General features: G+C 43.2%; 1 protein-coding gene across 2 annotated transcripts in view; it reads left to right on the forward strand.

The window, feature by feature from the left end:
• The window catches only part of RNF13 (ring finger protein 13), a 200,688-nt gene that overhangs the window by 89,633 nt on the left and 97,212 nt on the right, over window positions 1–13,843 (forward strand). Inside the window, exon 1 of one of the 2 annotated variants that reach the window (XM_075861487.1) lies at window positions 8,871–9,013. The exons of the other annotated variant lie outside the window; for it this stretch is intronic. The gene's annotated coding sequence lies outside the window, so the exon portion shown is untranslated. Of the gene's footprint in view, window positions 1–8,870; window positions 9,014–13,843 lie in introns of those variants that run through there. 2 annotated transcript variants of the gene reach the window in all.

Below are 13,843 nucleotides of genomic sequence, written 5' to 3' on the forward strand. Positions count from 1 at the left end.
CATCCTGGTTCAACTATGTAAGGTAAGTCAATATTTAATTTCTTCAGAGTTACCATGGATTTTGAGATAAGTGATGCTTTGTTGGATGTAATAGTACTAATAATACTAGAGCTGTTAATATGGCTAATTACCATTGTGAGGAAAAAATCATAATGTTAGCATGGCCAGTTTAGAGATACCTTGCGTATCTGAAATTCGGTTACACTAGTTTGGATCAGAGGATCAAAAAAGGGGTGCAAAGGTAAGGAAAGGTAAAAGTGAAGGCTAAAATTGATAATGTAGGGGTATTGTGCATGTCAATCAGCATATATTATGCATGCACCACAAGGGGTGGTTTTAGGATCATAAGTGACTTGGAGAAGCTCTGGTGAGGACAAGATGTTGAACGTACTTTTTGATCATGTAATACATTTATTATGACTGTGTAGAGAGAGGTAGTGGACACTGGTTACCTCACTGTTAAGTTAATATTGGAACATAAGTTCCAATTTCTTAGGTTGAGGCCATCTGGAAATCTTGTTTTTAATCTATAGATCCAGTAAGCTTCTCTTAGGTGGGTTTTGTTTTTTATATCTCCTCCTCTTTTAGACAGATGAATTTTTTCAATAGCGTAGCAACGAAAGGTTTTGGTTGCCCTGTTATGTTGATATATAAAGTGTTTCGATGCGTTGGAGACATTGAGAATATTCGGATTTCTTACGTAACTAAGGTGTTCCAGTATTCTAGTTTTTAATTTCCGGTTTGTACAGCCGACATATTTCAGATGGCACTCTGTGCACTCAATTACATAAATAACAGATTCAGTATTACAATTGATGTAATTTTGGATGATGAATGTGTCTGTTTGAGTAGTTGCTAAAAAATTTTGTGGGGTACGCATAGGAACAAACCTTGCAGGGGTGTTGGCCACACTTGTAAAAACCTTTTGTTTCTAGCCATGTTGTTTTTGTTTTTTCGTTTGAAGTGAAAAAGGACGGGGAGAGGAGACTACCTAGGGACGGTGCTTTGCGGGCTACTATTCTAACTCCTCCTGCCAAGATGGTGCGCAGACTGTCGTCCTCCATAAGAATCGGTAAGTATTGATTTACTAAGTTCTTGATTTGGGAGAATTGATTACTCTGTTGGAGAATTAGTGTGGGCTGACCACTGGTAGTTTGATCCTCTGATCCAAACTAGTGTAACCGAATTTCAGATACGCAAGGTATCTCTAAACTGGCCATGCTAACATTATGATTTTTTCCTCACAATGGTAATTAGCCATATTAACAGCTCTAGTATTATTAGTACTATTACATCCAACAAAGCATCACTTATCTCAAAATCCATGGGAACTCTGAAGAAATTAAATATTGACTTACTGTACATAGTTGAACCAGGATGGCACTTCTCACCGAGATAGACACGTCATGACCCGGCTTGTTTGTTTGCGTTCCATATGACGAGACCTGGAACGCACATGTGACTGTAAATTACGATCTATACCACAAGTCTCCACTGACATCTTATACCCTGCTAACGAGTCAAAATTTTAAAACATTACTAAACAAGTGACATTCAAGATGCTTCTTAATCAAGATGTAATTTTGTCAATCAGTACTCACTAGATACGAGAGTGGGCGCTTTCAACGCCAATACCATCCCACTTCCGGGTTGCGTTCCACGTGACTCCCAGAGTCGTGGAACGCAATCAGGATTCAGCTGTTACCCCGGACATAGCATAAATTCGCCAGCGCGCCAGTTTCAAATCACACTACAGCCAAGTCTAAGGACGTCGTTATCGTCCGAAACGCGTAGGCTCAAAAGGATTATATCCCCCATTGTCCTACACACCAGGATCATACCTTATTGGACTTTTAACGAAAAACTATTAAACTTGGAAAACCGTTCCATTTTATCTCTACCCAAGCGCTGGATTCAACTTCCTTGTTACCTCATATCCTTACGATTGTTCAGGCCATACTGGGAAGTGAAGTTTTATGTCGTACAAACTTATATGGCAGGGGTTAAACTGAATTTGCAAATGATCTCTGTACTGAGCTGTATTTGTACTTGTGCTGTATATATGTACTGAGTGTCACAATTTGTGGGTATTTGGACCCACTAGGCCGAACCGCCGTAGCGGAGTAGCAGCTGGCCAAACAACAGTCTTTAATGTCTATGCAAAGTTCTTAGTACAAGAGTACCTGTAAGAGTCCAGACAGTAGCAGAGGCTTTGGCACAGATGGAACTTGACATGGCAGATGACACCAGACGTGGCGGATGATACCAAACGTGGAATATACAGAAGGCGTGGCAGATGATACCAGACGTGGTGTATTACAGCAGGCATGGCAGATGACACAACACTGAATAAGACACAGGAACAAACACAGCATGGGATACAGGAAGCAGGATACGGGAACACTGGAACAGGATAACACTAAGGGACCATTTGCTAAGTCTAACATAGGAATACACAACAACGCTCAGGCAAGGAGTGAAAGAGCAGGGCCCTTTTTATAATTCAGGGTGATCTGGGGATAATTAATGATTATTTGCATGTGCGCGCGCTGGCCCTTTAAGACCGGGAACGAGCACGCACGCACACCCTAGTGGACACTACAGGGCAGAACGACCGCATGTGCTGGTATCTCCGAGGAGGTAGACGTCGGCAGGAGGAGAGGGGTCTGTTGTCGCAGCCGTCAGCAGGCACGGAGAGGCGGCGGACCACGACCGCTACACTGAGCTTGGTTCTGGTGTTGTATTTATGTACTGAGCTTAGTTCTGGAGCTGTTTGTATGTAATAAACTTGGTTCTGGGGCTGTATTTATGTACTGAATTTGGTTCTGGAGCTGTATTTATCTTCTTAGTTTGGTTCTGGTGCTGTATATATGTAATGAGATCGGTTCTGGTAGTGTATATATGTACTGTTTGGTTCTGGGGCTGTATTTATGTAGTGAGCTTTGTTCTGGTGCTGTATATATGTAATGAGATAGGTTCTAGTGTTGTATATATACAGTGAAGGAAATAAGTATTTGATCCCTTGCTGATGAACAGTCTAGAATTTTTAGGCTAGGTTAATTTTACTAGTGAGAGATAGGTTATATTAAAAAAACAAAACAGAAAATCACATAGTCAAAATTCTATATATTTATTTGCATTGTGCACAGAGAAATAAGTATTTGATCCCCTACCAACCATTAAGAGTTCAGCCTCCTCCAGACCAGTTACACACTCCAAATCAACTTGGTGCCTGCATTAAAGACAGCTCTCTTACATGGTCACCTGTATAAGAGACTCCTGTCCACAGACTCAATTAATCAGTCTGACTCTAACCTCTACAACATGGGCAAGACCAAAGAGCTTTCTAAGGATGTCAGGGACAAGATCATAGACCTGCACAAGGCTGGAATGGGCTACAAAACCATAAGTAAGATGCTGGGTGAGAAGGAGACAACTGTTGGTGCAATAGTAAGAAAATGGAAGACATACAAAATGACTGTCAATCGACATCGATCTGGGGCTCCATGCAAAATCTCACCTCGTGGGGTATCCTTGATCCTGAGGAAGGTGAGAGCTCAGCCGAAAACTACACGGGGGGAACTTGTTAATGATCTCAAGGCAGCTGGGACCACAGTCACCAAGAAAACCATTGGTAACACATTACGCCGTAATGGATTAAAATCCTGCAGTGCCCGCATTGTCCCCCTGCTCAAGAAGGCACATGTACAGGCCCGTCTGAAGTTTGCAAATGAACATCTGGATGATTCTGAGAGTGATTGGGAGAAGGTGCTGTGGTCAGATGAGACTAAAATTTAGCTCTTTGGCATTAACTCAACTTGCCGTGTTTGGAGGAAGAGAAATGTTGCCTATGACCCAAAGAACACCGTCCCCACTGTCAATCATGGAGGTGGAAACATTATGTTTTGGGGGTGTTTCTCTGCTAAGGGCACAGGACTACTTCACTGCATCAATGGGAGAATGGATGGAGCCATGTACCGTCAAATCCTGAGTTACAATCTCCTTCCCTCCACCAGGACATTAAAAATGGCTGGGTTTTCCAGCACGACAATGACCCAAAACATACAGCCAAGGCAACAAAGGAGTGGCTCAAAAAGAAGCACATTAAGGTCATGGAGTGGCCTAGCCAGTCTCCAGACCTTAATCCCATCGAAAACTTATGGAGGGAGCTGAAGATCCGAGTTGCCAAGCGACAGTCTCGAAATCTTAATGATTTACAGATGATCTGCAAAGAGGAGTGGGCCAAAATTCCATCTAACATGTGTGCAAACCTCATCATCAACTACAAAAAACGTCTGACTGCTGTGCTTGCCAAAAAGGGTTTTGTCACCAAGTATTAAGTCTTGTTTGCCAAAGGGATCAAATACTTATTTCTCTGTGCACAATGCAAATAAATATATATAATTTTGACAATGTGATTTTCTGTTTTTTTTTTATATAATCTATCTCTCACTGGTAAAATTAACCTAGCCTAAAAATTCTAGACTGTTCATGTCTTTGACAGTGGGCAAACTTACAAAATCAGTAAGGGATCAAATACTTATTTCCTTCACTGTATGTACTGAGCTTGTTTCTGGTTATTTATGTACTGAGTTTTGTTCTGGTACTGTATATATGTACTGAGCTTTGTTCTAGTGCTTTATATATGTACTCAGCTTTGTTCTGGTGTTGTATATATTTACTGAGCTTGGTTCTGGTATTGTAGATATGTACTGAGTTTTGTTCTGGTGCTGTATTTATGTACTGAGTTTAGTTCTGGTGCTGTATTTGTGTACTGAGCTTGGTTCTGGTGCTGTATTTATGTAATGAGCTTGGTTCTGGAGCTGTAATTATATAGAATATATTTAGAATAACAAAATTGCAGGGCAGATGGAATTGTTTTAAATTCATTGTATATTTAATGGGAACCTGTCTGGTAGTTTATGTGTTAATGGGTAGTTTTTTGTATATATGTACTGAGCTTGGTTCTGGTACACCGTATCTGTGCGTTAGCCGGGAGATTTGTCGCGGCTTACTGCACACACCGCACTGTCCTCCACCCTTCTCACAGTGCACAGCCTAACTAAATGGGCTGAGCATGCTTAGGATATTGCATGTGCGCATATAGGTCTATACGTAATGGGTGAGTTTAATATAATGTGTGGGTAGGTAGGTATGTACGCTTATGTAGCTATATACATAGTGTGGCAATACAGTTAACTATTCTGGACAGGGAATTTCTTTATTTAGAGTTCAGCTTAATATAAGGTGTATTTGGAATATTGTAATTGTTTTATTTAAATTATTATAATAATTTTCCATGGCGCGACACACCGCGCCCCCCCCCCCCAACCCCCAGCTTGTATGTCTTTGGCGGCAAAACAGAGAACCTGTTGTTAAAAATTTGAATACCATCCCTGCCCCCTTTCCTATCGGACACATTAAAAAATGTTTTAATATATATGTATACTTACCTCACTGCTCAGCTTCTCTTCTCCCCACCTGGTCTTCTCCGGCTCCCTCTTCATGCCACGGCTCATTCAGGGTACTGACGCTGGGCAGCTTCAGTACCTATGCGACACAGCAGCCCTCAAGGTCATCAGTGGGGAGGGGAACAGTGGGGAGAATAGTAGAGTAGCGGTGAGGTGAGTATGTATTTTTTTTTATTTTATGTGATAAGGGGGAGGGATGGGGTGCGGTTGTTATGCCACAATTGTGGTAGATGCAACGCATATATTGAGAAGCGTTCACCTCTTAATAAATGTGTCACATCTTACTCCAACAAATTGGTTATTAAGACTGGTGTATGAAAAATTTATTTTTGAGTTACTTACTCCATCAAGTCTATGTGGAGAGCTGGATTCCAATTACCTACTTGAAACAAGATGGTTTCTGAGGAAGACATACTTCAGACAAACATCAATATTCCAGTAACCTTAATGGGGGTCCTACACTTTCACTTACTCGAGCAAATTGGTTATGAAGACTGGCGTATGACCCACATTTCATCAGTTATAAAACACAAATCTTAATAAATTGCCCAGATTGACTTTAATGCATTCCGCCATGTTCCCGTAATTTTGTTGGACAAAATAGTGCCGCATGTTGCTCAATTTTGTCTCGCAAATATGACGGAATCTGCTACGGAGTCTCCTTATACGTTTTTTTTACAAGACTTTACGGGATGGAATAGAGTAGTCTACTATCCACTTTTTCGCTCCTGTATTCTGACTGTAAACCGGCCAGAAGGAGGCTAGGGTCCCATGCACGCGACTAATTACGGACCCATTCATTTCTATGGCCAACCGACACCTTCCCGTATATTTACGTGAAGGTGTTCGTGCCGTAAAAACCTCCCATAAAAGATAGGACATGTCCTATTTTTTTATTTTACGGACTGTGCTCCCATACTTTATAATGGGAGCACGGTCCGCAAATCTGGATGACTGTCAGCAGACAGATGTGCCCGTAATCACAGACTGTGATTACGGGCACGGTCGTGTGCATGGGCATACCTCCCAACTTTCAAGTATCACAAAGAGGAACAACTCATATGGCAAGCGTAGCGCGGCAATTTTTTTTTCTTTTAAGCCGCACCTCTAATCCCACCCAATCCCCGGCCATACACACCCGATTCAGCCCACACAGTATCATGCTCCCATATTGCCTCCCACACAGTATAATGCCAAATAGCTGCCCCCACTCAGTATAATTCCCTCTAGTTGCCACCATACAGTATAATGCTCCCATAGATGTACCCATGCAGTATAAATCCAACACAGATGCCCCCATACAGTATAATGCCCACACAGATTCTCCCATGCAGTATAATGCCCACACAGGTGCCCCATACTGAAAAGCGATTTACATGAAATGCACGTCGGGGCGCTATATTGAGCACACGGATCACGCTGCACCTATGGGTAAGCCACCTTGCTGAGGGTGTTTATTGAATTTATTTGTTTAGAATCACATTTGATAGGGGATTCTTTTGATAGTGGAAGTGGACTGCTACTGAATTTCTCTTTTGGAGACCCTGCTTATGCCCTTCTTCCCTGTAGACAAATAAATATTTCCTTGCTATATTTTTTGCGAGTCACTATTTGAACATACACCAATGTCTGGTCATACTAAATTCTTATACATTTAATAACTATGCCTTAGACAAATACCTCAGTCCCATCTGTGTATAAGATCATTGTTATAAATCTTATTAATGACCACACAGTATTATGTGTTGTATGTATCATTTTGACTATTATACAACTACTCCTGTGCAGCCCATATATAGTTCCACTAGGTGGGATCCTCTATGTATTTTATTCCCCATGTTTTGAAAATTAATAAAATGTGAAATTTCTTCATATTTTTATAAAATAGTGCATGACTCCTTGTCTTTCTTCTGTATATATATATATATATATATATATATATATATATATATATATATATATGAAGTGTCAGCGCCCTTGTAGATAGTTCCACAGTGCCCATGTAAAACTAGGCGAGGGAGAAAAAAAGCAATGCACTGTGCCACATAGTGCAGGTAACCCAGGGAGGGATGGAATAAGGAGCAGGGATGTGCTCACCTATGCGTGTTGTGCGATCCCAGGCACAACTCTAGTAAGCATGAACGATAATCCACGTGGAGATAACTGCAGCCAAGGTCTAAACCAGCAACAGGGAACTCTTGCCACAATATTTACAAGGTAAAGAGTGGGAGAAAAAACTGGACACCAAATTGGCGCTACTAAAGAAGGCAATTGCCTGGCATAATTTGATTTAATATTGGCCGGGGATTCTGCTCCAGGAGCAGCCCCTGATGTCAATGTCCATATATGGACAGTAACCTCAGGGGTTTCCTCTAGGAGCGGAATCCCCGGCCAGATTATGGACAATGAGGATTCCGCTCAATCAGTAGCCACTGACGTCACTGCCCATAAATTTACAGTGATGTCGCTTCCCCGAGCACAGCTCTTAAAGTAGCGCCGTGCCTGGGGAGTACTCGGCGGGCTGATGAGCTCCGACTGCTCTGAAATAATTCTGAAGCAGGGAGCCGATGGTTCCCTGCTGGTTCCCATTGGGTTCAACTGTATCTACATCCTGAGGACGCAGATACAGTTGACAGTGGAACATACCCCCGGCCGGCCGGGACACTGCCTGGAATCCAGGACTGTCCTGCTGAATTTGGGACAGTTGGGAGGTATGTGCATAGGGCCTAAATGGACACTATTGGCCTCCGTCTGGCAATTGAAGGCTATCACAAATGTGAAGTGAACATGGCAGAGTTGGAGGCTCCCCATTAGGAGCCTCTGACACAGATCTGGTCCAAGGTGCCTGAAACAATAACGCAGCACATGTTGCGCTATTTTTTCCAGCAAGTCTTCGTTCACATTTGCTGTTTCCGTTGTTTTGTTCTGTTACAGGAGCAGAATAAAAACCACTGGAAATTCCGGATCTGTCAAACAGACGCAAACCCATTGACTGAAGGTTCCGTCTCGGTGTCCGACGTTGTGCTACTTTGTCTGCCATTAATTTGCGACGGAGGCTCTTCTGATGGAGCAGAACAACAGAAACCTGAACACGTGTGAACACTACCATCTATGTTAAGAACGTCTGTTCTAGTTTTGACGTTGACAAAGTATAAACTATCCATAACGTTCCGCTGGTGAACTATGGTCAGGTGACCTCACCAACGCGCACACTTGTATAGCTGCCCCCTAGCCTTGTAGTGTAGTATCAAGCGCTCTTTCCGGTTGCGTTTCACCTCTGTTGACCCCTCCCCTCCGGCAATCCATGCTGCTCAGTCACATGCACAACAGGATCTTCTTTAGACCAAATGACAGATACAACGACCAATCATTGCATTGAAGTGCTTCTGGCTAGCCAATCAGCGAGATCGTTTAGCGAGTTATCCCACATCTTGGCTTGCTGAGCGGTGCTGACTGCAAGGAATGAGCGGTCGGCTGGAGCGCGGGTGTCTACAAGCTGCATGTCTCCCCTGTACTCGGGGCAGCGGCCATAAAGCAATTAGGTAACCTTTCTTAATGTGCTGCCCTTGCCTCCCTCTGCATTTCCTGTATGTGGCTCCTGAAGAGGGTGTGACACTGCGCTAACCCTGTAGACTGAGAACACTAGTTGTGTATGTGACCTGTGTGCGCTTCCCTGGCACTTACACCCAGCCGCTGTATGCTGAGTAACTCCCGTATTACTACAGGTCAGGATACCCGGAAAGTACTATTGGTCAAAGAGCTGGCATTCTGTGTAGTCACATGACCGTTGTATTAGCAGTCAGCTGACCTGCATCCTCCTCCTGTTATAACTTCCCCTGACATGAAGCATTGTCACATTTGTTCATGTTTCTGCCTTGTCTTTGTAAAGTTTTATCCTTCCTGCTAGATCTACTTCGAACTGTCAGTTCTTTGGAGTTAGTTGTGTAGCTGAAGTGGTTGCAACTCTACCTGGGCACCTAAGGTGGGGAAGTAACATCACATGTGCCATCTGATGAGACTGGCAGACACTCTACATTGGCTATGTATGCGTGTTTTGTTTTTTAAATAAAAATGTCTATCAGTGTGTTTTGTGCAACTTTATAACTACTTTTTCTTAAAAATAATTTTTACTTTGAGATACTGCTGCTTTGTATGTTGTATATAGAGCAGCTGTATCTAGCGCTGAGACCTGAATCCGTCAGGTCAGTGGTACTGACTGGTTCAGTGTCAGCAGGTCCTGTGTCTCTGACACGCAGGATCCACCTGTGATCGGTAACCGCTCGATGTTGGAGGAGAGATGTCAGGGGGGAGAAGGGTCGGGCATGTTGGATTCTATGTCCAATTGTTTTGTTTGCAAAGAGGTAAGCCGCTGCAAGAGGAGTCGGGCAGCAGATTTACTCCTCCTTATTGAGGATGCATGTACGCTCAGCGTAGCTGGGAGTGCATGTGTATGGGGGCGTCCGGAGGGTTGTTCGACTGACCGCTATATAAAACGTTTGGGGAGCCTTGCTGTAAGTTCTAGTGAAGGGACGGTTGGGGCTACTGCTGATAAGCCGAGCAATCCCGCTATGGGTTCCTAGAGCACTGGGCTGACTTTTCATTGGGGTACAAACTATATTCTGCAGATGATTTGCACCTAAATGGAAGGGGGTCCGCTGTGCTGGGGGAGAGAATTCTAGCTGGGGTGGTGGAGTATTTAAACTAGGGCTGAGGAGGGAGGTCAATGTAGCAAAAAAAGGGGTAGCCAGGTTAGAGAGGGGTCAGACTATATTGGTGGGAGGAGAAACAATGTTGGGAGAGGACTGGACAACAGGATAAGGAGATCCTTTCGTTACAAAACATCAGTGTAAATAAAAAGGCCCAATTAATGTCAAATCACATTTCTGATAATAAAAGTGAAAAACTGACAGGCAAGTTAAAGTGTATGTTCACAAATGCCAGAAGTCTAGCAAGCAAAATGGGGGAGCTGGAGGCCTTGATACTGGAAGAAAATATAGATATAGTTGGTGTTGCTGAAACATGGCTGGACTCTTCACATGACTGGGCTGTAAATCTACAGGGTTTTACACTGTTTCGGAAAGACAGGACAAATAGGAAAGGTGGTGGTGTATGTCTGTATGTGAGAAATGATATGAAGGCGAGTGTGAAAGAGACAATAGTGGGTGAAGACTGTGAGGAGGTTGAAACCTTGTGGGTGGAACTAGAAAGGGAGGTAAACACTGAAAACATTACTTTTGGTGTAATCTATAGACCCCCCCAATATAACTGAGGAGATGGAAGGTCAGCTATATAAACAGATGGAGCGGGCTGCACAGGCGGGTACTGTAGTGATAATGGGAGATTTTAATTTCCGGGATATTAATTGGTGTCATGGTTCAGCTTCAACTGCAAAGGGGAGACATTTCCTCAACCTGTTGCAGGAAAATTTTATGGGCCAGTTTGTGGAAGACCCGACTAGAGGTGAAGCTCTGTTGGATCTGGTCATTTCTAATAATGCAGATCTTGTTGGGAATGTCAATGTTCGTGAAAACCTCGGTAACAGTGATCACAATATAGTTACATTTTGCCTATACTGTAAAAAACAAATGCAGGCTGGGAGGGCAAAAACATTTAATTTTAAGAAAGCCAATTTCCCCAGGATGAGGGCGGCAATTCAGGATATGGACTGGGAAGAACTAATGTCAAATAATGGAACAAATGATAAATGGGAGATTTTCAAATCTACTTTGGGTAATTATAGTGCAAAATTTATCCTATAGGTAACGAGTATAAACGACTCAAATTAAACCCCACATGGCTTACACCTTCTGTGAAAGGGGCAATACACGACAAAAAAAGGGCATTTAAAAAATACAAATCTGAGGGTACAGCTGTAGACTTTGTAAAATATAAAGAGCTTAATAAAATCTGTAAAAAGGTAATAAAATTAGCAAAAATGAAAGGCAGGTGGCCAAGGATAGTAAAACAAATCCCCAAAAAATTCTTCAAGTATATAAATGCTAAAAAGCCAAGGTCTGAACATGTAGGACCCCTAGATAGTGGTAATGGGGAGTTGGTCACAGGGGATCAAGAGAAGGCCGAGTTACTAAATGGGTTCTTTAGCTCTGTATATACAACTGAAGAAAGAGCAGCTGATGTAGCCGGTGCCAGTGCTGTTAATATATCAGTTGATATACTGAATTGGATGAATGTAGATATGGTCCAAGCTAAATTAAATAAAATAAATGTGCACAAGGCCCCCGGGACCAGATGGGTTACACCCTAGAATTCTTAAAGAGCTTAGTTCAGTTATTTCTGTCCCCCTTTTCATAATATTCAGAGAATCTCTAGTAACTGGTATAGTGCCAAGGGACTGGCACAGCGCAAATGTGGTGCTGATTTTCAAAAAGGGCTCTAGGTCTTCCCCGGGTAATTACAGACCAGTGAGCTTAACATCCATCGTGGGGAATATGTTTGAGGGGCTATTGAGGGACTATATACAGGATTATGTGATAATAAATAGCATTATAAGTGACAGCCAGCACGGTTTTACTAAGGACAGAAGTTGTCAAACTAACCTAATCTGTTTTTATGAAGAGGTGAGCAGAAGCGTAGACAGAGGGGCCGCTGTGGATTTAGTGTTTTTGGACTTTGCAAAGGCATTTGACACTGTCCCCCATAGACGCCTAATGGGTAAATTAAGGACTATAGGTTTAGAAAATATAGTTTGTAATTGGATTGAGAATTGGCTCAAGGACCGTATCCAGAGAGTTGCGGTCAATGATTCCTACTCTGAATGGTCCCCGGTTATAAGTGGTGTACCCCAGGGTTCAGTGCTGGGACCACTATTATTCACCTTATTTATTAATGATATAGAAGATGGGATTAATAGCACTATTTCTAATTTTTGCAGATGACACCAAGCTATGAAATATAGTCCAGTCTATGGAAGATGTTCATGAATTGCAGGCAGATTTAAACAAACTAAGTGTTTGGGCATCCACTTGGCAGATGAAGTTTAATGTAGATAAATGTAAAGTTATGCACCTGGGTACCAACAACCTGCATGCATCATATGTCCTAGGGGGAGCTACACTGGCGGATTCACTTGTTGAGAAGGATCTGGGTGTACTTGTAAATCATAAACTCAATAACAGCATGCAGTGTCAATCAGCTGCTTCAAAGGCCAGCAGGATATTGTCGTGTATTAAAAGAGGCATGGACTCGCGGGACAGGGATGTAGTATTGCCACTTTACAAAGCATTAGTGAGGCCTCATCTAGAATATGCAGTTCAGTTCTGGGCTCCAGTTCATAGAAAGGATGCCCTGGAGTTGGAAAAAATACAAAGAAGAGCAACGAAGCTAATTAGGGGCATGGAGAATTTAAGTTATGAGGAAAGATTGAAAGAATTAAACCTATTTAGCCTTGAAAAAAGATGACTAAGGCTGGGTTCACACGTGGCGGAATTTCACTTAAATTCCGCTGCGGACACTCCGCAGCGTTAATCCGCAGCGGAGCCGTTTCTGCATTGACTTCCACTTCTATTTAGAAGTGTTCGTTTAGACGATGCGTAACATTCCGCTGCGGAGCAAAGGCTGCGGAGCGGAATTTGGTGTCCGCAGCATGCTCTGTCTGTTGCGGAGCAGTGGCGGACTCATGGCGGAATTTCTCCATTGACTTCAATGGAGATTCTAAGTTCCGCAATGAAGTCCGCAGCTGTCATGCACATGTTATGTGTGCTGCGGATGCGTCTTGCTTTTTTGCCATGACATTTCTTCATTCTGGCTGGACCTATGTATTTCTAGGTCTACAGCCAGACTGAGGAAGTCAATGGGGCTCCCGTAATGACGGGAGCGTTGCTAGGAGACGACTGTAAATAGTCACTGTCCAGGGTGCTGAAAGAGTTAAGCGATCGGCAGTAACTGTTTCTGCACCCGGGACAGTGACTACCGATCACAATATACAGCAACCTGTAAAAAAATATAAGTTCATACTTACCGAGAACTCCCTGCTTGTGTCTCCAGTCCGGCCTCCCAGGATGACGTTTCAGTCTAAGTGACGGCTGCAGCCAATCACAGGCCAAGCACAGGCTGCAGCGGTCACATGGACTGGCGCGTCATCCAGGGAGGTCGGGCTGGATGCCGAAAGAGGGACGCGTCACCAAGACAACGGCCGGTAAGTATGAAAGTCGTTTACTTTCACTAGGGAAAGTGCTGTCCCTTCTCTCTATCCTGCACTGATAATAGAGAGAAGGGAAGCACTTTTCCCGCAGTCCGCAGCAGCTAGTCCGCATCAATTTTCTGCACATTTTGTGCAGATCCGCAGCCGTAATCCGCAACCCGGATTAGGTGCGGCATTGATGCGGACAGTTGCGGAGGAAATCCGCCACGTG

The sequence above is a fragment of the Rhinoderma darwinii genome, chromosome 4 (genome assembly GCF_050947455.1).
Source record: "Rhinoderma darwinii isolate aRhiDar2 chromosome 4, aRhiDar2.hap1, whole genome shotgun sequence".
In the NCBI taxonomy this organism is placed as follows: domain Eukaryota; kingdom Metazoa; phylum Chordata; class Amphibia; order Anura; family Rhinodermatidae; genus Rhinoderma; species Rhinoderma darwinii.